Source organism: Saccopteryx leptura, chromosome 1 (genome assembly GCF_036850995.1).
Source record: "Saccopteryx leptura isolate mSacLep1 chromosome 1, mSacLep1_pri_phased_curated, whole genome shotgun sequence".
Taxonomy (NCBI): Eukaryota; Metazoa; Chordata; class Mammalia; order Chiroptera; family Emballonuridae; genus Saccopteryx; species Saccopteryx leptura.
This window is the reverse complement of record NC_089503.1, coordinates 284186016-284209398: the sequence shown is the minus strand read 5'-3', so window position 1 is coordinate 284209398 and position 23383 is coordinate 284186016. Positions and strand designations below refer to the sequence as shown.

General features: G+C 44.7%; 1 protein-coding gene across 1 annotated transcript in view; it reads left to right on the top strand.

Moving 5' to 3' along the window:
* Positions 1-23383, top strand: part of DERA (deoxyribose-phosphate aldolase) — a 154267-nt gene that overhangs the window by 40209 nt on the left and 90675 nt on the right. The gene's annotated exons all lie outside the window — the stretch shown is intronic.

The following is a 23383-nucleotide window of genomic DNA, read 5'->3' as shown; positions in this document are numbered from 1 at the left end:
ACTACGGTAAAACAGTTACAGGAATTCTTAGGTTTGTTGGGGTATTGGCGAGCATTTATACCGCATTTGGCTCAGTTACTACGCCCCTTGTACAACCTTATTCGAAAGGGGGTTCGCTGGGATTGGACTGAGCAGGCGCAAGGTTCATTTGCAGCTGCTAAGAGAGCTGTCAAGGTGGCACAGGCCTTGAATGTGTTTGATCCTGCCAGGCCCTGTGAGTTGGATGTTCATGTAACCTCGGAGGGGTTTGGATGGGGCTTGTGGCAGCGGACAGAGCGCCTACGGCAACCTATTGGATTGTGGTCCCAATTGTGGAAAGGTGCTGAAGTTCGTTACTCATTAGTAGAGAAGCAGCTGGCAGCTGTGTATGCTGCCCTCCTGGCAACTGAGAGTATTACAACCACAACACCAGTTACAGTCAAAACAACATACCCTATAGCTGGATGGGTGAGAGATTGGGCAACTAAACCACGTAGTGGTATGGCCCAAATGTCTACCCTGGCCAAGTGGGGTGCCTATCTGCAACAACGCTGTGCTCTTAGCACCAGCCCATTGAGGGCAGAACTGCAGGAAGTCTTGGGTCCAGTCACCTATGCGACTTTAGAGTCAGGTGCAACTGGGGCTCAGGAGGCAGAACCTGAGGTCAGTCCCTACCAGGAGGGGCGGGTGCCCATCCCCGAAGATGCCTGGTATACTGATGGTTCCAGCAGGGGCCAACCTGCCAAATGGACGGCTATCGCCTTCCATCCGGCCACTGAGACTATTTGGATGGACACGGGTACAGGCCAAAGCAGCCAATGGGCAGAATTAAGAGCTGTTTGGCTAGTTGCCCATAATGAACCTTCACCTCTGGTGATCTGTACTGACAGTTGGGCTGTCTATCGTGGACTGACCTTTTGGATTGCTACTTGGCACATTAACCAGTGGATGGTAATGCACCGTCCATTATGGGGTCAGGCCATGTGGCAGGACTTATGGGAAATAGGACACCAGAAGCAGGTGACAGTATATCATGTCACAGGGCATGCCCCTCTAGCCCATCCTGGGAATGATGAGGCAGATACGTTGGCAAGGGTGCGATGGTTGGAGACTGCACCTGCAGGTGATGTGGCACAGTGGCTCCACCGGCGCCTGCTCCATGCAGGACAGAAAACTATGTGGGCTACGGTTAAGGCTTGGAACTTGCCTGTGTCCTATGCAGAGGTACTTGCAGCCTGTGAGCAATGTGCAGTATGTTCCAAGGAACACCCTCGGAGACCACTGGTGTCACCTGGACAGATCCAGAGGGGTCATGTCCCACTGACACGATGGCAGATAGACATCATTGGACCCTTACCAAAGTCAGAAGGGTACCAGTATGCAGTCACTTGTGTAGATACTGCCACCGGGCTGCTTGCTGCTTACCCCGCTCGTAACCCTGACCAGAGGGCAGTCATACAGGCTCTGGACCGCCTGAGTGCTGCATACGGGCGACCGCTGGTCCTTGAAAGTGACAATGGTACCCACTTCACTGGTTCAACGGTGAGGCAATGGGCTCAAAAGCTGGGGGTGGACTGGAAGTACCATGTTCCCTACCACCCCCAGGCTGCTGGTATCATTGAGCGTTATAATGGACTCTTAAAGCAGGGACTGCGACAGGAGGGGGGCACCGGCTCTCTTACTGGATGGACACGCCGCTTATGGACAGTACTTTGGATTTTGAATGAGCGACCTCGACGGGGAAGCCCAGCTCCAGTAGAGGCCCTCCTGCATCGGACAGCTGCCCCTATTCAGTTGCAGATACGCACCAAGGACATTTTACTCAAGCCAGGTTTCGGACAGCAGGGCAACGTGCTCTTGCCTGCTCCAACAGCCCTTCTTAAAGGACAACGGCTTCAATGGACTTGGCCCTGGACTGTACAGGCCCCCCATCTGAGATGGGTGGCCTTGTTGGCACCATGGGGAAAGGGGTTAGAGGTGGACCTCCAGTTAACTCCTTGGGCAACTAGCACCTGGCCACCTAAGGTAGAAGTGTATTATCCCTTGAGTGCTCAAGGGGACAGCATTTTGAAGGGCACCTTTGTAATTTCTTTATGGCCAATAATGAGTTCCCCTATTTTACTACACATAGAACCAGCAGATGCTGGTGTATTGGCCAATAAGGTTTGGTATGCCCGCTCAGGGCGGCCTCTGGTGCCAGCTACGGTGCTGTCTGCAGACAAAACTCTGGCCTGTATTCTGCCAGAGGGAAAAGATTTGCCTCTCTTGGTGCCACTGACAGCTCTCTCATTTCGCCCATAGTTTTTGATCTGTTAATCCTATTGCTGTAGTTGGTACTATTTCTGTTTATGCAATGTATCCTACTCCTTGCACAGTGACCATCATGGAAGATGCCTGTGGTTTAGATTGTAAAGCGAGCAAAAGGGGTGGAATGTTGGTCAAATAAGTTTGTAAATGTGATATATATGTTTGCTCGCTTGTGACTTATATTGGGTGTGGGGGACAGGCTATAAGCAGGCCAGGTCGTTGTAGCCTGGGGTTTGGTTTTGGGACTAAGCTTTTCCCCACACCCTTGAATGATTGTATTATCTGGGTGGTGCACTCTCATGAGGAATCCAATTATGCCTTGGATGGGTGACTTTGTATCAGAGACTTCCTTGTTTGTATATTGGATTAAGGGATTTTGGTTTTCTACACTATAAAGTGGGACAGACCAGGAGCTTGGACACACAGTTCCTGCTATCACAATTGCAGGGGCTTCCCTGATCCCTTGCCCTTCATGGGAAGAGCTGGTTTTCTGCTTTTCCCTTGTCTTCTTTTGTGGTTTGCCTGTCTTGGTGAGACACCAATAAATAGGATGGCCCCCCGTCCTCTGACTCCGCCATTTCTTTATCGTCTGCCCGAATCCAATGGGAACCTGCATGTGAATGGCCACGATGGCGGCTCCTGGCCTTACAACGGTGAATAAGACTGGTGAGGTAGATACCTTTGATTCTAGGAAACTCAGATAAGTCAGTGGCTTTGGGAGCCCTGAATGGAAAGGGAAGTGTTTTCCACTGTATGTATTTCTTGCCCGCTGGGTGTAAGCTAGGATTAAAGGTAATGGCCCACCAGTTCTTGGCTCCTTTGTTTCATTACCGTCTGTCCGAATCAAATGCAAACCTGTATTGGTCAGGCAGCTGTGATGGTGGCCGTGGCTACTAGCTTTACACAGACTAATGGATTGAAGCACTTTTGGATTTGCTTCCTAGAATACTATGGCAAATTATATTGTACTTCCCAGGAGCTGCCATCATGGCCATTCACATGCAGGTTCGCATTAGATTCGGACAGACAGTAATGAAACAGAGCCAAGAACTGGTGGGCCATTACCTTTAATTCTAGCTTTCACCTGGCGGGCAGGTAAAAACACACATTGGGCTCCGAAACCCACTCATTCAGTGCTGACAAAGCTACTGACTTATCAGAGTTTCCTAGAATCAAAGGTTTCTAGCTCACCAGCCTTATTCTCCTCAGTTCCCCATCTCCTCTCTGCTCAAACTCTGCACAAACTGGCTTCTGCTTTAGCATTCTGCCATTTTGGCTGCTTCTCCTGTCCTCCATGTGGCCTTTATCTGCTTTACTCTGTTCTCTCCTTGTTGGGCGGATAAAATGTATTATGCTCACTTTGTTAAAGATGCCATCGCCCAGGTGATATTAATGTGTGTTGGTGCAGGCAGGATCATTGTAGCCTGGGGCTTGGTTTTGGGATTAAGCCTCTCCCACCCGTTTTGATGTGGGGTGGTACAATCCAGTCATGCCTCAGAGAAGTGACTTTGTATTAGAGACTTCCTTATTTTGTATATTGGATTAAGGGTTTGGATTTCTACACTATAAAATGGGGACGGAGCAGGAGCTTGCCCTCTTGGTTCCTGGGATGATTAGAGGAGAGAGCAGAGCAGAAGGAGGCCACTTGGAGTAGGCCAGGAGAAGCAGCCAAGATGGCGGAGTGCTGAGTGAGATGCCAGTTTATACAGAGTTTGTATCTGGTATAAGGAAGGAGATGGGGAACTGAGGAGAATAAGGCTGGTGAGCTAGAAACCTTTGATTCTAGGAAACTCTGATAAGTCAGTGGCTTTGTGAGCACTGAATGTGAGTGGGTTTTGGAGCCCAGTGTATGTTTTTACTTGCCTGCCGGGTGCAAGCTAGGATTAAAGACTATGGCCCACCAGTTTGTGGCTCCATTGTTTCTCTACCGACTGTCCGAATCCAATGTGAACCTGCATGTGAATGGCCACGATGGCGCCTCCTGGCTGTACACTTCTCTAATGCTGATCTTGGGAACTGAGAGAGAGCAAGCTCCCGGTGTGCTGCACTTTATAGTGTAGAAATCAAAACCTTTAATCCAATATACAAATAAGAAAGTCTCTGATACAAAGTCACTTATCTGAGGCATAATGGGATTCCTCATGAGAGTGCACCACCCCACATCAAAAAGGGTGGGAAAGGCTTAGTCCTAAAACCAAGCCCCAGGCTACAAGGATCCTGCCTGCCCACAGCCTGCCCTCAACACACATTAATATAATTATGCCCATCCCAAGCAAGGAGGGCAACCAATACCATCACCTGGGCGATGGGCTTCCATGTGGGCAGCGCCATCTTTAACAAAGTGAGCATAATATATTTTATCTGCCGAACACTAGGTTTAAAATTCTCAGTGCCTCTTATTTGTCTGTTGAATTTGATTTAAAAGTTTCAACTGCCAATCTTTACCTTTCATATGTTCCTAACCTGTCTTTTGGACTTTGTATCTGTTTCTCCCTGAGAAGGACTTGATTCTTCAGGAAATAACAACAACAAAAACTTGGTTCTCTCATAACTAAATTTGGGTTTTCCACCTCAGGATCTTGCTGAGAATGCTGCTTTTGTCTTCTCATCCCCCTACTCCCCATCCCTCACACCTCCTGCCCACATCTCTACCTCTTCTTCACAGCCAGTGGCATAACTCTTCCTACACAGCTTTTCCCCCCCACTTTTCTCAGCAAGGCAGATGTAAAGCCAGTAGCCAGGGCCACCATCACAGCAGCCTGGCCCATGCAGGTTCTCATTGGATTCGGACAGTTGGTAAAGAAACAATGGAGCCAAGAACTGATGGGCCATCATCTTTAATCCTAGCTTGCACCCAGCGGGCAAGTAAAAACACACACTGGGCTCCAAAACCCACTCGCATTCAGTGCTTACAAAGCTACTGACTTATCCAAGTTTCCTACAATCAAAGGTTTCTAGCTCACCAGACTTATTCACCTCTGTTCCCCATCTCCTTCCTTCTCCCTGCACAAACTCTGCACTAACTGGCTTCTCACTCAACACTCCGCCATCTGGGCTGCCTCTCCTGGCCTCCTCCACATGGCCTTTCTCTGCTCTCTGCTCTCTCCTCTAATGTTAATCTCAGGAACCAAGAGAGCAAGCTCCCGTTCTGTCCCCATTTTATAGTGTAGAAATCAAAACCTTTAATCCAATATACAAAATAGGGAAGTCTCTAATACAAAGTCACTTATCAGAGACATGATGGGATTGTACCACCCCACATCAAAAAGGGTGGGAAAGGCTTAATCCCAAAACCAAGCCCCAGGTTACAAGGATTCTGCCTGCCTACAGCCCGCCCCCAACACACATTAATATCACCTGGGTGATGGCCTCCACATGGACAGCGCCATCTTTAACAAAGTGAGCATAATATATTTTATCTGCCCAACAGCAGACTCCCTGTATCTCTTAGACTTCTAAAACACTGTATACACTATTTACTCTGATTTCTCATTAAAAATATGGAATAAGTAAAAGAAAAGACAGAATAAAACATAAGAGTCCTTATTTTTACTCTTATTTTCATATCTCTTGGTTGCAAGTTATGTAATTTATTTTGGCACCTAGGGCAATAGATTTCAATTTGTTTTTTGTTGAGTCAAATTCAGATTACTGGTTATTTTCTCTGTGATCTTTAAGTTCTCTCAGTGCATGCTAGAGAATGATTATAAGTTGATCTAAGTTATCCTTGTTCTAATATCCCTTCAGAATATGCCCATTTTGTTTACATATTTATTTGACAAAATTTGATATTGAGAAATGGCTACTCAGCCACCATCTTAAGAACAATGCAGGCCTTAAGGAAGAAGAAGGACTTGCTTACTGAGTAATCTGGCTCAGACCTCCCTTGCAGCTGGATGCTGATAAAGGACTATTGAATCAGATATAGCAATAGCCAGCTGCCTTTGCCCAAGGCCCTTTGATTAATCCATATTAACCCTGCCCTATCCCTTCCGTGGGGCTGACACCCTTTGCTGGTCTCAGCCCTCCTGCATCTAGGCACTTTTAAAATAAATTTTCCTTGAACACACTCGCCGTGTGTGTGTGTGTGTGTGTGTGTGTGTGTGTGTGTGTGTGTGTGTTTGCTTCGGCCCATGGTTTCTGCCTTTCAGATATCAAAAGCAAAAACTTACAATTTGGCCCTATGTTTTTTTCCCCCTTTTTACTTCTGTCTTTTAACTGTTTTAAACTAACTTTTATTTTTCTCCTTCTCAATTTTCAAAAGAAGTAAATATATGTTATACAAAATTGATAGAAACTTGGCTGTTGTTGAGCAGATAAAATATATTATGCTCACTTTGTTAAAGATGGCACTGCCCACGTGGAGGCCATCACCCAGGTGATATTAATGTGTATTGGGGGTGGGCTGTGGGCAGGCAGGATCCTTGTAGCCTGGGCTTGGTTTTAGGACTAAGCCTTTCCCACCCTTTTTTGATGTGGGGTGGTACAATCCCATCATCTCCCAGATAAGTGACTTTGTATTAGAGACTTCCCTATTTTGTATATTGGATTAAAGGTTTTGATTTCTACACTATAAAATGGGGGCAGAACGGGAGCTTGCGCTCTTGGTTCCTGAGATTAATATTAGAGGAGAGAGCAGAGAGGAGAGCAGAGAAAGGCCACGTGGAGGAGGCCAGTAGCAGCCAAGATGGCGAGTGTTGAGTGAGAAGCCAGTTAGTGCAGAGTTTGTGCAGGGAGAAGGAAGGACAGATGGGGAACAGAGGTGAATAAGTCTGATGAGCTAGAAACCTTTGATTGTAGGAAACTCGGATAAGTCAGTAGCTTTGTGAGCACTGAATGTGAGTGGGTTTTGGAGCCCAGTGTGTGTTTTTACTTGCCCGCTGGGTGCAAGCTAGAATTAAAGAGGATGGCCCATCAGTTCTTGGCTCCGTTGTTTCTTTACTGACTGTCTGAATTCAATGCGAACCTGCATGGGCCAGGCGGCTGCTATGATGGTGGCCCTGGCCACTGGCTTTACAGCTGTAGTTCTTTTTCTCTTTCCATTTTACCTTGTGTTGGTTAAATAAGTTTGTAAATATGATATATATGTCTGCCCGCATATAGTTTGTATTGGGTGTGGGGGACAGGCTGTAAACAGGCCGGATCGTTATAGCCTAAGGCTTAGTTTTAAGACTAAGCTTTTCCCCACACCCTTGACTGATTGCATGATGTGAGGTGGTGCACCCTCATGAGGAATCCCATTATCCCTCAGACTTTGTATCAGAGACTTCCTTGTTTGTATATTGGATTAAAGATTTTGATTTCTATACTATAAAGTGGGGCCGACTGTGAGCTTGCTCTCTCAGTTCCTGTTATCACCAATGCAGGGGCCTCCCTGATCCCTTGCCCTTCATGGGAAAAGCAGAAAACTTGCTTTTCCCTTGTCTTCTCTTATTTCTTGCCTGTCTTGGTGAGACACCAATAAACAGAATGGCCCACCATCCTCCGACTCTGCCGTTTCTTTACCGTCTGCCTGAATCCAGTGGGAACCTGCATGTGAATGGCCATGATGGCGGCTCCTGGCCTTACACCTTGTATACCAAATGATCAAATAAATCAATAGTAATCTTTTGCTACTTCAAGTCTAGAGTCCTGTGCCTATATTTCAGGATTGTCTGTGACCGATGCAACGTGACCTAGACAACCATTTTGCTACTCCCAAACATAACTTAAATTAAAAAAATTTTTTTTTCAATTACATTTTACATTCAATATTATGGTGTTTTAATTTTGGGTGTACAGCATAATGGTTAGATAATGATATACTTTACAAAGTATTCCCCTCAATATTTCAAGTGCTCACCTGGCACCATACATAGTTATTATAATACTATTGACTGTACTCTCTATGGTGTGCTTTACATCTCTGTGATTGTTTTGTAACTACCAATTTGCTCTTCTTAATCCCTTTAACTTGTTTCACTCAGATCCCTAGCCAAGCATAACTTTTTGCCATTGCTATGTGCAGACCATACCTATTTCCAACTTGGTTTTTATTCATGTTATACCCCATATTTGAAACATCTTCCCTCCCTTTGATTTGTAGTTAATTTTTACTACAGTATTTGTTAGAGCAAGTAGGCTTGTTGAAACCTCTGGCCAGCTGAGTCTTCTCATAGTGACAGAGTTGGAGCTGGAACCCAACCTCCTGTCTTGTCCTGCAATGTTGTAAAGCCAGAAGCCAGGGCTGCCAACACAGCATCCCAGGCCATGCAGGTTCGCATTGGATTCGGACAGTCGGTAAAGAAACAATGGAGCCAAAAACCGATAGGTCATTTTCTTTAATTCTAGCTTGCACCCGGCGGGCAAGTAAAAATACACACTGGGCTCCAAAACCCACTCACATTCAGTGCTCACAAAGCTACTGACTTATCCGAGTTTCCTAGAATCAAAGGTTTCTAGCTCACCAGACTTTATTCACGTCTGTTCCCCATCTCCTTCCTTCTCCAGCGTCAAACTGCACAAACTGGCCTCTCAATCAACACTCCGCCATCTTGGCTGCTTCCCCTGGCCTCCTCCATGTGGCCTCTCTTTGCTCTGCTCTCTCCTCTAATGCTCATCCCAGGAACTAAGAGCGCAAGCTCTCGTTCTGCCCCCATTTTATAGTGTAGATTCAAAACCTTTAATCCAATATACAAAATAGGGAAGTCTCTAATACAAAGTCACGTATCTGGGGCATGATGGGATTGAACCACCCCACATCAAAAAGGGTGGGAAAGGATTAATCCCAAAACCAAGCCCCAGGCTACAATAATTCTGCCTGCCCACAGCCTGCCCCCAACACACATTAATATTACCTGGGCGATGGCCTCCATGTGGGCAGTGTCATCTTTAACAAAGTGAGCATAATATATTTTATCTGCCCAACAAATGTCATGCCCTCTGTTTAGCACCGCTGCTCAGATCCGTTGAGTGATGACTGTTGCACCAAGTTGGCTGATTCCTCTCATCAGTGATGGCTCTCTATCCTCACAGTTGAGGTAATCAGAGAAGGGCTACAGCATCATACCAGCTGTACTATGGAAAAGTGTAATAAGAAAGCTAACAGGTACCTGGCACAGAGTCACTGCTCCGTAAACAGTTGTTATGGTTTTCCAACTTCAAATATAGTGATGACCCATATTCCAGAGCCAGAACATGGAATTCCTTTTTTTCCAGGCAGTGCTGTGTAGCTGGAGTTGCTGCCCCACGTGTTCGGGACTGTCCTTGGCAGTTCAGTACTAGGTGTCACTGGGTGGCCTATTGGCTTGAATATGTTATTGTTATACTGTTAAAGTTTTACAGTTAATTCACTTGGAAGTAAAGAAAATTAAAAAAGAAATGGGTGGGAAACTATTGGCTCTTTTAACTGACTCTTTGACTTCTTGATTTAAGCCAAGAATACATTTCTCAAACAGCTCTGATATGTGGATTGCTGAAGAAAACTGCATTGTTCCAAACAGGCAGGTTAAGAGTTCTTTGAAATAGTTAATGAAATGCTGCATACTGAGAACCTGGTGGAAATACTTAGTCTTAGAAAAAAGAACTTTTTGTAATGCTGTAAAGCCAGCAGGCAAGGCCAGGGCCACCATCACAGCCGCCCGGCCCATGCAGGTTCGCATTGGATTCGGACAGTCGGTAAAGAAACAGCGGAGCCAAAAACTGATGGGCCATAGCCTTTAATCCTACCTTGCACCCGGCGGGCAAGTAAAAACACACACTGGGCTCCAAAACCCAGTCACATTCAGTGCTCATAAAGCCACTGACTTATCCGAGTTTCCTAGAATCAAAGGTTTCTAGCTCACCAGCCTTCTTCTCCTCAGTTCCCCATCTGCTTCCTTATCCCAGATACAAACTCTACACAAACTGGCATCTCACTCAGCACTCCACCATCTTGGCTGCTTTTCCTGGCCTCCTCCACGTGGCCGCCTTCCGCTGCTGGCTCTACTTTCTCTGCTCTCTCATGCTAATCTCAGGAACCAAGAGCCCAAACTCTCATTCTGTCCCCATTTTATAGTGTAGAAATCCAAACCCTTAATCCAATATACAAAACAGGGAAGTCTCTAATACAAAGTCACCCTCTGAGGCATGATAGGATTGTACCGCCCCACAGCAAAAAGGGTGGGAAAGGCTTAATCCCAAAACCAAGCCTCAGGCTACAATGATTCTCAACACACATTAATATCACCTGGGCGATGGCATCTTTAACAAAGTGAGCATAATACATTTTATCCGCCCAACAATCCACCCCTATGCTCACTTTACTACCCACAATTTACATCACCGGCATCCCTATGCAAGGAAATTAGAACATTACACAAATTACAACAGCAAAAATCATACAGTTTCAACAATTACAAAGGTACTTCACCAGTCTTTGAGCACTTTGCCCAAAGCGCAAAATGTCCTCGGCCTATGGGAAAAGCTTCCCAGGGCAGGGGAGTGCTTCCAGAAAAGCCACTCCCCACCCCCATCAGGGTATTTCACATTGTCCAAAATCCGTAATCCGTAAGTCCATCCAACAAAAGAGCCAATGCCCACTCTGGTCGTAGTCCAGGAAATCAGTCCACGCACATGGGGCGTCAGCCACCCCCCTCATCCCTGCCGTCCTCACAGGTCTTACACTGTCCCAAAGAGGAGCACATGGCAATGGCAGTCAGCATTTCCATCTCTGCTCCGGAGAGCGTGTCCAGCCCTGTGTCCCAAAATCGCAGACCTACCAGGGCCGCAGTAGGTGCTCCTTCCAGCTGGGCTTCCATCTTCTGGAGACTGTAGATCACAACTCCAGCCCAATTCTCCTCATCCTCCAAAGAGGAACTGAAAACACCAGCTCCCGCTGCCAGGCTCAAGCCCCGGGCTGCCGCCGCCTTCTGCTCCGCAGACCTTGCAGCTCCGGACCCGGCCTCAGCTTCAGCCTCAGCCTCAGCCCCGGCCTCCTGCTGCTGCTGGCTCTCCGCAACATCCAGGGCAAGCTGCAACTCACGAACCTCTGAATCCTCCTCCAGCATTTGCTCCATTTCCAGGCGAATCTCGAACACCTGGTTGGCCTCCTCCTCCAGCATTTCCTCCAGCTCCAGGGTCAGCATTGGTTTCTCCTGCGTTTGCTCCATCTCCTTCCACTGCTTGGTAGGCAGGTCCTGGGCAGCCTCTTTCACAGAGCTCTCAGTTTCCTCATGCATGGCTGTAAAAGTCAGCCAGCCTACGATCCCCAAAAGGACAGCCATGGGGAACCCTAACACTAGCCAGTCTTCTACTCCACTGCTCAAAGGCTCCTTGCCAATCTGTATCGAATCCTGCCATAGACTACGCCAATTGTAAGGCCAGGAGCCGCCATCGTGGCCATTCACATGCAGGTTCGCATTGGATTCGGACAGTCGGTAAAGAAACAGCGGAGCCAAAAACTGATGGGCCATAGCCTTTAATCCTACCTTGCACCCGGCGGGCAAGTAAAAACACACACTGGGCTCCAAAACCCAGTCACATTCAGTGCTCATAAAGCCACTGACTTATCCGAGTTTCCTAGAATCAAAGGTTTCTAGCTCACCAGCCTTCTTCTCCTCAGTTCCCCATCTGCTTCCTTATCCCAGATACAAACTCTACACAAACTGGCATCTCACTCAGCACTCCACCATCTTGGCTGCTTTTCCTGGCCTCCTCCACGTGGCCGCCTTCTGCTGTTGACTCTACTTTCTCTGCTCTCTCATGCTAATCACAGGAACCAAGAGCCCAAACTCTCATTCTGTCCCCATTTTATAGTGTAGAAATCCAAACCCTTAATCCAATATACAAAACAGGGAAGTCTCTAATACAAAGTCACCCTCTGAGGCATGATAGGATTGTACCGCCCCACAGCAAAAAGGGTGGGAAAGGCTTAATCCCAAAACCAAGCCTCAGGCTACAATGATTCTCAACACACATTAATATCACCTGGCGATGGCATCTTTAACAAAGTGAGCATAATACATTTTATCCGCCCAACAAATGCTGTCCCTAAGAGTTTAGGAAAAATGCCAACAGAATAAAAGTATTACTTTTTTCATAGATTTAAACATATTTAATGTTGGTCATATAAGTTTGTAAATATGATATATATGCTTGCTCGCTTATAGTTTGCATTGGGTGCGGGGGACAGGCTGTAAGCCGGCAAAGTCATTATAGCCTAAGGCTTAGTTTTAAGACTAAGCTTTTCCCGCCCTTTTAATACTAAGATCTTTTCAAAACTAAGCTTTTCCCCACACTTTTGACTGTTGCATGATGTGGGGTGGTGCACTCTTATGAGGAATTCCATTTATGCCTCAGATAAGTGGCATTGTATCAGAAACTTCCTTATTTGTATACTGGCTTAAAGGTTTTGATTTCTACACTATAAAATGGAGCAGACCAGAGGCTCTCTCTAGGTTGGTTCCTGAAATTAGCATTGCAAGGAGAGGCAGCCAAGATGGCAGAGTGCTGAAGGAGAAGCCAGTTTGTGCAGAGTTTGTGCAGAGAGGAGATGGAGAACAGAAGTGAAGAAGGCAGGTGAGGTAGAAACCTTTGATTCTAGAAAACTCGGATAAGTCAGTGGCTTTGGGAGCCCTGAATGGAAAGGGAAGTGTTTTCCCACTGTGTGTATTTCTTGCCCGCTGGGTGCAAGCTAGAATTAAAGGTAATGGTCCACCAGTTCTTGGCTCTGTTTCATTACCGTCTGTCTGAATCAAACATGAACCTGCATTGGCCAGGCAGCTGTGATGGTGGCCGTGGCTACTAGCCTTACATTTAAACAATAGCAAAAAAGAGTACAAGTGAAAAGCCGCTGGTCATTCCCTAGAGAGGTCTGTCATTGTTGGACACTAGTTTTATTATGGCAAATGGTATTTTCTATGCTAACAGAACTCTTTGGAGAAGAGCTTAGAAAAACACTTGATGGACATCAAGTTAAAGTATACTTTGGGAAGCCAAAAATATGTTAGCTTTGGAAACAAATTGAGCTAAATAAAAAAACATGGGCATCTATTGCTATATTATTCTAACATAGAATTTCACTATAATTTTTTTTTTCTTTCTGAAGCTGGAAATGGGGAGAGATAGTCAGACAGACTCCTGCATGCGCCCGAACGGGATCCACCCGGCATGCCTACCAGGGGCGATGCTCTGCCCACCAGGGGACGATGCTCTGCCCCTCCGGGGCATCGCTCTGCCGCGACCAGAGCCACTCTAGCGCCTGGGGCAGAGGCCAAGGAGCCATCCCCAGCGCCCGGGCCATCTTTGCTCCAATGGAGCCTTGGCTGCGGGAGGGGAAGAGAGAGTCAGAGAGGAAGGGAGGGGGTGGAGAAGCAAATGGGCGCTTCTCCTATGTGGCCTGGCCGGGAATCGAACCCGGGTCCCCCCCACGCCAGGCTGATGCTCTACCGCTGAGCCAACCGGCCAGGGCCTCACTATTATTTTTAAATAGATCTTAAATTGCTGTATGGCTTAGTCTATACTAGATGTATAACAGTCTTAGGCTGCTGTAACAGAAATACCATAGCCTGGGTGTCATAAACAACAGACATTTCTTTCTCAGAGTTCTGGAGGCTGGAAGTCCAAGATCAAGGTGCAGGTGGATTCAATGTCTGGTGAGGTTCCACTTCTCTATTTAGGGTTCTCTTTTTGCTGGAACCTCGCATGGCAAATGGGTGAAGGATCTCCCTGGGTCCTTTTTATGAGAGTGCTGATCCTATTCATAAGGGCTCCATGCTTATGACCTAATTACCTCCTAATGTCTTCACCTCTAAATACTCTCTTGTTAGGGATTAGGTTTCAACATAAGGATTTTTTTGGGGGGGACAATGTGGGTACTAACATGCAGATCATAGCAAGGCATTACATGTGTGTGTGCACACACAGTTTAGTTTTTAATGTAATTTGATTTATATATTTACATTAGTGGAGTTTTAAATACTTACATTTTAAAATTTGAGAAGAAAAAAGCTCCTAATAGCTTCTAATATGCCCTGTGAACAAGTTTGCTATGAAAAGCTTTTCATAGTGATTTCTGTATGCTATTTATTGCCATGAAATAAACTGCTTCAAACTTAGTGACATAGAACAACAATAATCATTAATTATCTCACACAGTTTCTCTGGGTCAGAACCTTGGGAGTGGCTTAGCCAGGTGGTTTTGGCTTGAGGTCTCTCATGAGGCTGCAGTCTAATTGTCAGCCAAGGTTTGACTTCCACATGGAGTCCACGTGATTGGCAAGTTAGTGCCGGCAACTGGCAAGAGCCTGCCACTCTTCACCATGTAGGTATTTGCCAGGGCTGATTGAGTGTCCTTATGACATGGCACCTGGCTTCTCCCTGACAGAGTGAGCCAAGATAGTAAGGCAAAAGCCACAATGTCTTTTACTAGCAAATGTTGGAAGTCACACACTGATCTTTCTACAATATCTTATTGGTCAGTGCTATTTATTGTGGAAGCATGCATGCCAGGAGATGAGAATCAGTGTGCCATTTTGGAGGCTGATGGTTATGGTTTCCCTTATTCATTATGTTTTTTACTTTTGCTTGCTTTTGTTTTATAGTTTCTTTTTATTACTGAAGTTTTCAAATATTCAAGGGAAGTAGAAGGACTAGTATAATGATTACCCTTATGTACCTATCACCTAGACTTAACAGTTGTTAATACTTTACTATTTGCTTTGGTATGCTTTTCTGAAATATTTTAAATTACAATTATAATTATGACATTTCACTCAGAAATACATGTTTGCATTTTTAAGGAATAAAATTATTTTCTTGCCTGACCAGGTGGTGGCGCAGTGGATGGAGTGTCGGACTGGGCTGCAGAGGACCCAGGTTCGGGACCCTAAGGTCGCCAGCTTGAGCGTGGGCTCATCTGGTTTGAGCAAAGCTCACCAGCTTGGACCCAAGGTCTCTGGCTCGAGCAGGGGGTTGCTCAGTCTGCTGAAGGCCCGTAGTCAGGGCACGTATGAGAAAGCAATCAATGAACAACTAAGGTGTCGCAACGCACAACGAAGGGCTGATGATTGATGCTACTCATCTCTCTGTTCCTGTCTGTCTGTCCCTGTCTATCCCTCTCTCTGACTCTCTCTCTGTCTCTGAAAAAAGAAAAAAAAAATTTTTCTTATAATACCATTGTGACATTAACCAAATTTGAAATAATTCCTTGATACAATCTGATATCAAGTCCATCTTTCAATTTCCCCAATTGTCCCCAAAGTGTGTTTTTGTGGCTGGTTTGTTCAAGCTAGGATTCAAATAAGGACTATGCATTATATTTAATTGTTTTATTTATTTCCTTTAATCAGAAATAGATTTCCTTGTTTTACTGAATTTGGTGATATTGGGTTATCTGACCCATAGATTGCCCCAATTTGGGGGTTATCTGATTATTTTCTCATGATCTCATTTAACTTATTTCGCTATCTTCTGTATTTCCTTTAATCTGCAAGTTGTATCATGTAGTAGTCTGGTTTCTCTAGAGAAACATAATCAGTAGTAGGTAGATAGATAGAGCTATAGCAATATACATAGATATAGATAGATGTAGACAAAGAGATTTAGTATAAGAAATTGGCTCATGTGATTGTGGAGGCAAGAAGTCTAAGATCTGCAGTTGGCAACCTGTAGACCCAGGAGAACTGATGGTGTGAGTTCCAAGTCTGAGTCTGAGGGCCTGAGAACCAGAAGAGTGAATAGTGTAAGTTTCCATTTGAGTTCAAGTCTCAAGTCCGGACAAGATGGGTGTCCCAGCTGGGTCAGGTAGAGAGAGAATCTTTTGTTCTTTTCAGGCCTTCAAGGAATTGGATGAGGCCCACCTACTCTGCTTATGGTGATCTGCTTTAATCAGTTTACAGATTCAAGTGTTGATGTCATCCAGAAATGCCTAGAAGTAATGTTTAAACAAATACTTGTGACCCTGTCTGTTGACACATGAAATTAGCCATCCCACATCTAAAACTTGATTAGATTTAGATTAAACAGTTCTGGTAGGAGTACTTCATTAGTGATGCTGTATATTTCATATTACATCATGTCATGAGGCACAAAATGAGTGTCTGCTTGTTCGCTATTACTGATGTTGAGTTTGATTATTTGTTTAAGGAGATTGCAGCTAAATCTGCCTACTATATAGTTTCAACTTACCTCTTTTGACCTGCAAGTAATGTATGGGGCAGTTCTTCTATACCATGTGAATATCTAGTTTCCCTATGGACTTAACCAGTCAGTGTCTTTCTCATCCACTGAGAAGACTTGCCGATATCAATTATTTCATTAAGGGTGGAAAAATAATGTAGTTGCTTTAATTGGATTCTTTGTGTTGTTAAATCACCCATTTTTTTTTCTTCCTTTCCCTTTGATGCGAACGTTTCTTTCATGGCCTTTGCTGTTTTTGTGTCCTCCTTCCTTGTCCTCAGATGTCCCACCCTTCTTAAGTTTTTTTGTCAGATAGTAGTTATGTGATGAATCTTCATATGGTTCTGATATAAAACTGATTTTCTAGTTGTGAAATTCTGCTTCTGGAGCCAAAAAATGAATAGCTACTGTTTTATTTCTTATACACACCAGGAAATTTGGTTGTAAAACGAGCAATCTGTAGAGAACTCATTCTATCTAAAGGGAAAATCATGCTTCAGAGTTTTATAGAACTATCTTCTGAGGCTATATTAAATTGTCATCTTTAGGCAGTAGCTTCTTAGCATAATGGCTAATTTTTGAAGTACCTACAGATGCTTTTTAGCAAATGTGGTTCTTCTTGGAGTCACTGATATCTCTGTAGAGCTATGTTGGCATGTGATAACTGTTGAAAAGCATTTTGTGCAAATTACAGATCATCAATGTTCCTGAGAAATGGAAATTCAGAATTTAATTTTTCATTAAGCATACTGGTTTTTTTTAGTTTACTGCTGCTGACAGATTTTTTCTTTTGCAAAATAAAAAAGCCTATCCCCAAATAAATAATTTTAGATTTATTGAATATAAAAATGACCAAAGCTTTACTTTCAGTTAATTCTCCTATAGGCAGCTAGAGACTCCCCATACATATTCCATGTTTATCCGACCTACCGGTTCAAACACACGACCCTCCTGACTGTCGGCATGATGTGTACTCTATATGCGTCTCTTACAAGTTTGGGGCTCAGGCCAGGACACAGCTGGCTGCTATCTCAGATGGCTGCAGAGAAACAACAGTGTCACCAACTTCTCCTATCAGTGCCCAAGACTGGAAAGATTTAGCTTTTTTTTTTTTTTTTCCTCTTTTCTCTATTTTTCTGAAGCTGGAAACGGGGAGAGACAGTCAGACAGACTCCCACATGCGCCCGACTGGGGATCCACCCGGCACGCCCACCAGGGGGGGGGGCTCTGCCCACCAGGGGGCGATGCTCTGCCCCCCGGGGCGTCGCTCTGCCGCAACCAGAGCCACTGTAGTGCCTGGGGCAGAGGCCAAGGAGCCATCTCCAGCGCCCGGGCCATCCTTGCTCCAATGGAGCCTCGGCTGCGGGAGGGGAAGAGAGAGACAGAGAGGAAGGAGGGGGGGAAGCAAATGGGCGCCTCTCCTATGTGCCCTGGCCGGGAATCGAACCTGGGTTCCCCGCACGCCAGGCCGACGCTCTACCGCTGAGCCAACCAGCCAGGGCCGGATTTAGCTTTTGTTAGCCACAAATACTCCGGATGTCCTCGTTATCTGTGAATGCCCTGCATACTGGGACTGTTAGTCTGTTGTGTTTGGGAGAGTGGAAAAAAGTCAAGTTTTGGTTTCTTACAGAGTAAACTGCATGTTCAGGTGAGATCTCTGTTCATTACACGCTGTTTAACACACTGTTACTGAAGACTATGGTAGAAGTCATAGTCTACCAAACTCAAACTAGTTTAATTTTGTTTAAAATGAATGTCAAGACATGAATACAAGACAAATACCAAACCAGATGGGACAGATGTCAACTGAGTATGTCCTGGTTGCTCAGGATGTTATGGTCACCCTAGTGAGGACTAAAAGCTCAACAGATGAACGATATTGAGAAGAATTGTTAGATTCACTTCAGTAGTCAAAGCATGGAGAGCTTGGGAGAAGAGGCAGAAAGCATGGAGAGCTTGGGAGAAGAGGCAGAAAGACCAGCCCTGACAGATTGTTCTAGTATGTGAACTCTTTCACTTACCTGACTGTATTTTTCGGTAGAGAGCAGAGGAAACCTCCTGGAATTTTGTGCTTTCTGAACCTTGGAGCTGCTCCTGGAATGTCAACTTTTCTTGGACTGTTGACTCTCCAGATGGGAATAATGGCACCAGAGAATGAGTAGCTCTTATTTGTTTGAAGGCTACTGATAAAGGCACAACAGAAATACTCCCATCAGTAGACTGGTGAGAACTTGACTACTCTCTTCCTGTCACTAGAGTGTTCTGGTCCAAGCTACTACCTGCTCTCGTGTGAGCCTTTTAGTTGGTGTCCCTACAGCAGCCAGAGGCACTCTTTAATGTAAATCAAATCCTTTTAGCTCTGCTCAGATTTCTCTAAAGCCTCCCCATTTTCACGTTTAAAGTCCTTTCCATGTTGAAAGAGTCTCACTTAAGGGGCTTTCTAACCTTCCTCTCTGTGCCTTACAATAGGCTTTGTATTATATATATATATAGCCACACAGTATATGTCTGTATACATGTAATTAAAACAGAACTTCCATAAATGACCCCTACCTCTATTATATATGGTGCACCCTGATAGTTTCTGTCTTATTCTATTTTTCTTTCTTTATTTTGTAATGCTTGTTGAGACAGACAGAACTGATTTCATGACATAGCTGTAGGTCATGACTCTCAGTCTGAGAAACATTTTACTAAATGGTCTGTCCCTTGCCTTCCTTTCTGACTTTCTCTCTACCACTTCCTGCCTCCCTTGCTTGCTCACCTCCCTTTACACCTGTGTCTCTGCTTTGCCTTTGGTATGACATGTTCTCTTTTGTTTGAGGCCTTTGGCATTTGCTCTTCCCTTTGCTTGAGATGCTGGTCAGTGGCCTCATTGCTCGCTTCCTATTTCAACTGGGGTTCCTCTCAAATGTATTCTTCTCAGAGATTTTCCCTGATTATGTCCATCCTGCAGACTCCATTTCTTATCCTACATAACTCATGTAGCCCATATAGATTATATAATATAGTCAATATATATTTATGTGTAACTTTTTTCTCATTAGAAAAAGCTCTGTGAGAAGAAGGATTTTGTTTTTTCATTCACTGCTGCTTCTGCTGAGCCTATAGCAGCGCCTGGCACCTTTGTAGTACCCCTTTTATATTAGTTGAATGAATGAATGGAAGTCATAGTTGGACCTGGGTGAGCCCTCTAGGGCAGGGGTCCCCAAACTACGGCCCGCGGGCCGCATGCGGCCCCCTGAGGCCATTTATCCGGCCCCCGCCGCACGTCCAGAAGGGGCACCTCTTTCATTGGTGGTCAGTGAGAGGAGCACAGGATGCGGATGTACTGTATGTGGCGGTCCCGCAAAGCACAGCGTTGCTCACCTACAGCACTACTTCTGGTGATGGGGGAGGCACGCGTCATGGCTCCGGAAGCGTGTCAGTGACAAATATGAAACCGGACATTGACCATCTCATTAGCCAAAAGCAGGCCCATAGTTCCCATTGAAATACTGGTCAGTTTGTTGATTTAAATTTACTTGTTCTTTATTTTAAATATTGTATTTGTTCCCGTTTTGTTTTTTTACTTTAAAATAAGATATGTGCAGTGTGCAAAGGGATTTGCTCATAGTTTTTTTTATAGCCTGGCCCTCCAACGGTCTGAGGGATAGTGAACTGGCCCCCTGTGTAAAAAGTTTGGGGACCCCTGCTCTAGGGCAGCCATGCCTCCATTGGACATTAACCAACTACTTGAACATTCAGAAAGAGTGTTATGGACCATGTAGGGCTGGATACAAGACATTTAGAAATGGCGCCAGGTGGAAGAGGAGTGTAAGCAGAGAATAGACAAGATTGGTTCAGAGAGACCAAATTGGCTGATCAAGTTGTGTGCCAGTAATTTAAGTTAAAGGATTTCAGAAGGCGTGAAAAACTCATTACTGTCCTGGACTTGAATTGCTATCCTAAAGAATGACCTGGTTGGTGATGTGTGTGGGATGGGAATTAGAAATTTACGTAGAGTGACTCTGGGCAGATGACACAGTAGAAAGGCTCTGTGTGCTGTGGCAATACATGTTGTCAGGTTTCTGGTGTCTTGGTTTCTAGAGCATCTTTCTGGATTCTAAGAACTGGGTTAATATAGTAGAATGTTAGAAGAGTTGGCTCATGTCCTGGATGCCCTATAGTGGGTCACTCAGGGTTTATTGGATACGTGGCTTTGGGAAGAAGACTAATTCTAGCCCTCACCTATTGGCAAGACTTAGGCTTCCAGCATGGTCTCTGTCTTGTATCTTTTTGGCTTAGGAGCTGGGCAAGGCTGAGTCTGCTCATTTGTGTAAATTGAGTATCTTCTGAACCTTGCTGGATCAGGCTAGCACTGGTGTACAGGGCTGTTTTTTCTTAGCCAAGCTAACATTTTCCATGGCTGAGGTTGAAAAACTAAGCTTGATAAAGTTGGCATTTCACTAATTTCAGTGTCTGAAGTAAAGAAAAATAACTGATGTAACAGACTTATTGAGCAGCCATTATTGTGCTAGGCATTTGTACATATGAGAGTTTGTGACTGATTCCTGGGAAGCTGCAAATTAGAATTGAAAATAAACAACACAAATAACACACAATTAGGAAGATCTCAGTAATAGAGTCTGGGATTAAAACTGTACAAGTACATATCAGACAACAACTGGAGACAACACTCGGGAACACATTCAGGTGGTAGAATGACGTATAAAAACCCAGAAAGAATGAAAGAGAAAATATGGGAAATTTAACCTTCCTTATTTTTCCAAAGTTTTTTTTGGGAAAAGTCTCTAATAAAACATCACATTTCTTTATTTCTCCATTAGGAACTAAAGTAAAATCACAATACAAAGTAAACTTTCTCTGATAGAGCTATTTGGTGTTACATGTTCGATATTGTGAAGAAGTACAAGAATATCCACAGAAAGGCTATGAAGTAGATTTCTGGGGAAAATGATCTCCGTCTCCACTGAGACTCGAACAGGAAAAAAAATAATAATCAAGAATTGTGAGAAAAGTGTTTGAGAACATACTGACAGAAAGCCTGAAAGTCGCCAGATGATATACTAAGAGAAACAGTGGGACTTTCTTCACTGGAGAATATTAAAAAAAGAGTCTTGTCACCTTCCAATTATGGTTTCATATCTGTTCTCCCCAAAGACACGTGTGCTTGAAAGCCTTCCTGCTCCCAGAAGAGTCGATTCTGTGGTCTTGATGAGATTGTGTGCATTGGAATCGCTTCTCCTGGAAACGAAATGCTAAAGGGTACTTGAGTAAAATATTAAAAATTATGAAGGACGTAACAAAGGCCAATCAGTCCTTTCTTTTCCCTAGACCCCATAATATGAGAACAAGGGTTATTTGATGAAATTAAAGAGCAGCAAATTAAGTGCTAATAAAATGAAATAGTCACTTATAATTCATTACCATGGGAGGTCACAGAGGCAAATTCTGTGGCTAGATTAAATACGGGCTGGATAATTTTATGACCACTAATGGTATTTTTAGCAGTGGAGGCTGATATTGTGAGAGAAGTAATCCTATTACATCCTCCAATAGATAGTTTGCAGGGACCTCTGGCAAGTGGTATCTGAGGAATATGAGAGCAGGCCTCGCAGGTTCTAACCTTTGGTGGGGAATTGTACAAAAAATTAGTTTTCAAGGTGAATGTCTTCAGGTATCCCATTCATGTTTCCGTCCCCGTCTCTCTTGTGGAGATCCAATAGTCCTTTCTAATCAGAGGTGCTGGGGTACAGAATTTTGTTACACAGGTGAATGAATTCTGGAGATCTATTGCGCAGTAACATGACTAGAGTTAACCATACTATATTGTATACTGGAAATGTGCTCTCGGATACATTTTACATGTGCTGATCACACACATATGAAAGGTAGATGTGCAAGGTGATGGATATGCTAATTACCTTGATTGTGGTGATTAATTTAGAGCATATCTCAAATGTATATCAAAACATTATCCTTTATACCTTTAATATATATATCATTTTTATTTGTCAATTATACCTCAGTAAAGCTGGGGGAAAAAAGATTAAACACTTCAACTCCCCCCCCCCAAAGGAAGCAGCTGGGAAAGACTGCCAAAATTTGATCAATTCTTTTTTTTTTTTGTATTTTTCTGAAGCTGGAAACGGGGAGAGACAGTCAAACAGACTCCCGCATGCGCCCGACCGGGATCCACCCGGCACGCCTACCAGGGGGCGACACTCTGCCCACCAGGGGGCGATGCTCTGCCCCTCCAGGGCGTTGCTCTGTTGCGACCAGAGCCACTCTAGCGCCTGGGGCAGAGGCCAGGAGCCATCCCCAGCGCCCGGGCCATCTTTGCTCCAATGGAGCCTCGGCTGTGGGAGGGGAAGAGAGAGACAGAGAGGAAGGAGAGGGGGAGGGGTGGAGAAGCAGATGGGCGCTTGTCCTGTGTGCCCTGGCCGGGAATCAAACCCGGGACTTCCGCATGCCAGGCCAATGCTCTACCACTGAGCCAACCGGCCAGGGCCATTTCTTGACTTTGGGAACCATTTAACTGACTAATTGAATGCCATCCATGCATTATGCACTTTGCTTGGCTTTAAAAATCTGCGGTATGGGAGAGCTATATGATTTCATACAAAGGTGGGACATAAAAATGAGACTCAGAGACATGGACAAGAGTGTGGGGGTTAGGGGTGGGGGGGGAGGAGAGGGATGGGGTTAGGGGAGGGGAGGGACACAAAGAAAACCAGTTAGAAGGTGACTGAATACAATTGGACTTTGGGTGATGAGAATGCAGCATAATCAAATGTCAAAAAAACCTAGAGATGTTTTCTCTGAACATATGTACCCTGATTTATCAATGTCACCCCATTAAAATTAATTTTAAAAAAATCTGTGGTATGGGTAGGATAAACGTTTAGAGAAATTAGTGCCATTCAGAATGAAGGAGGCTGTCCTAAAGGTAGACTGT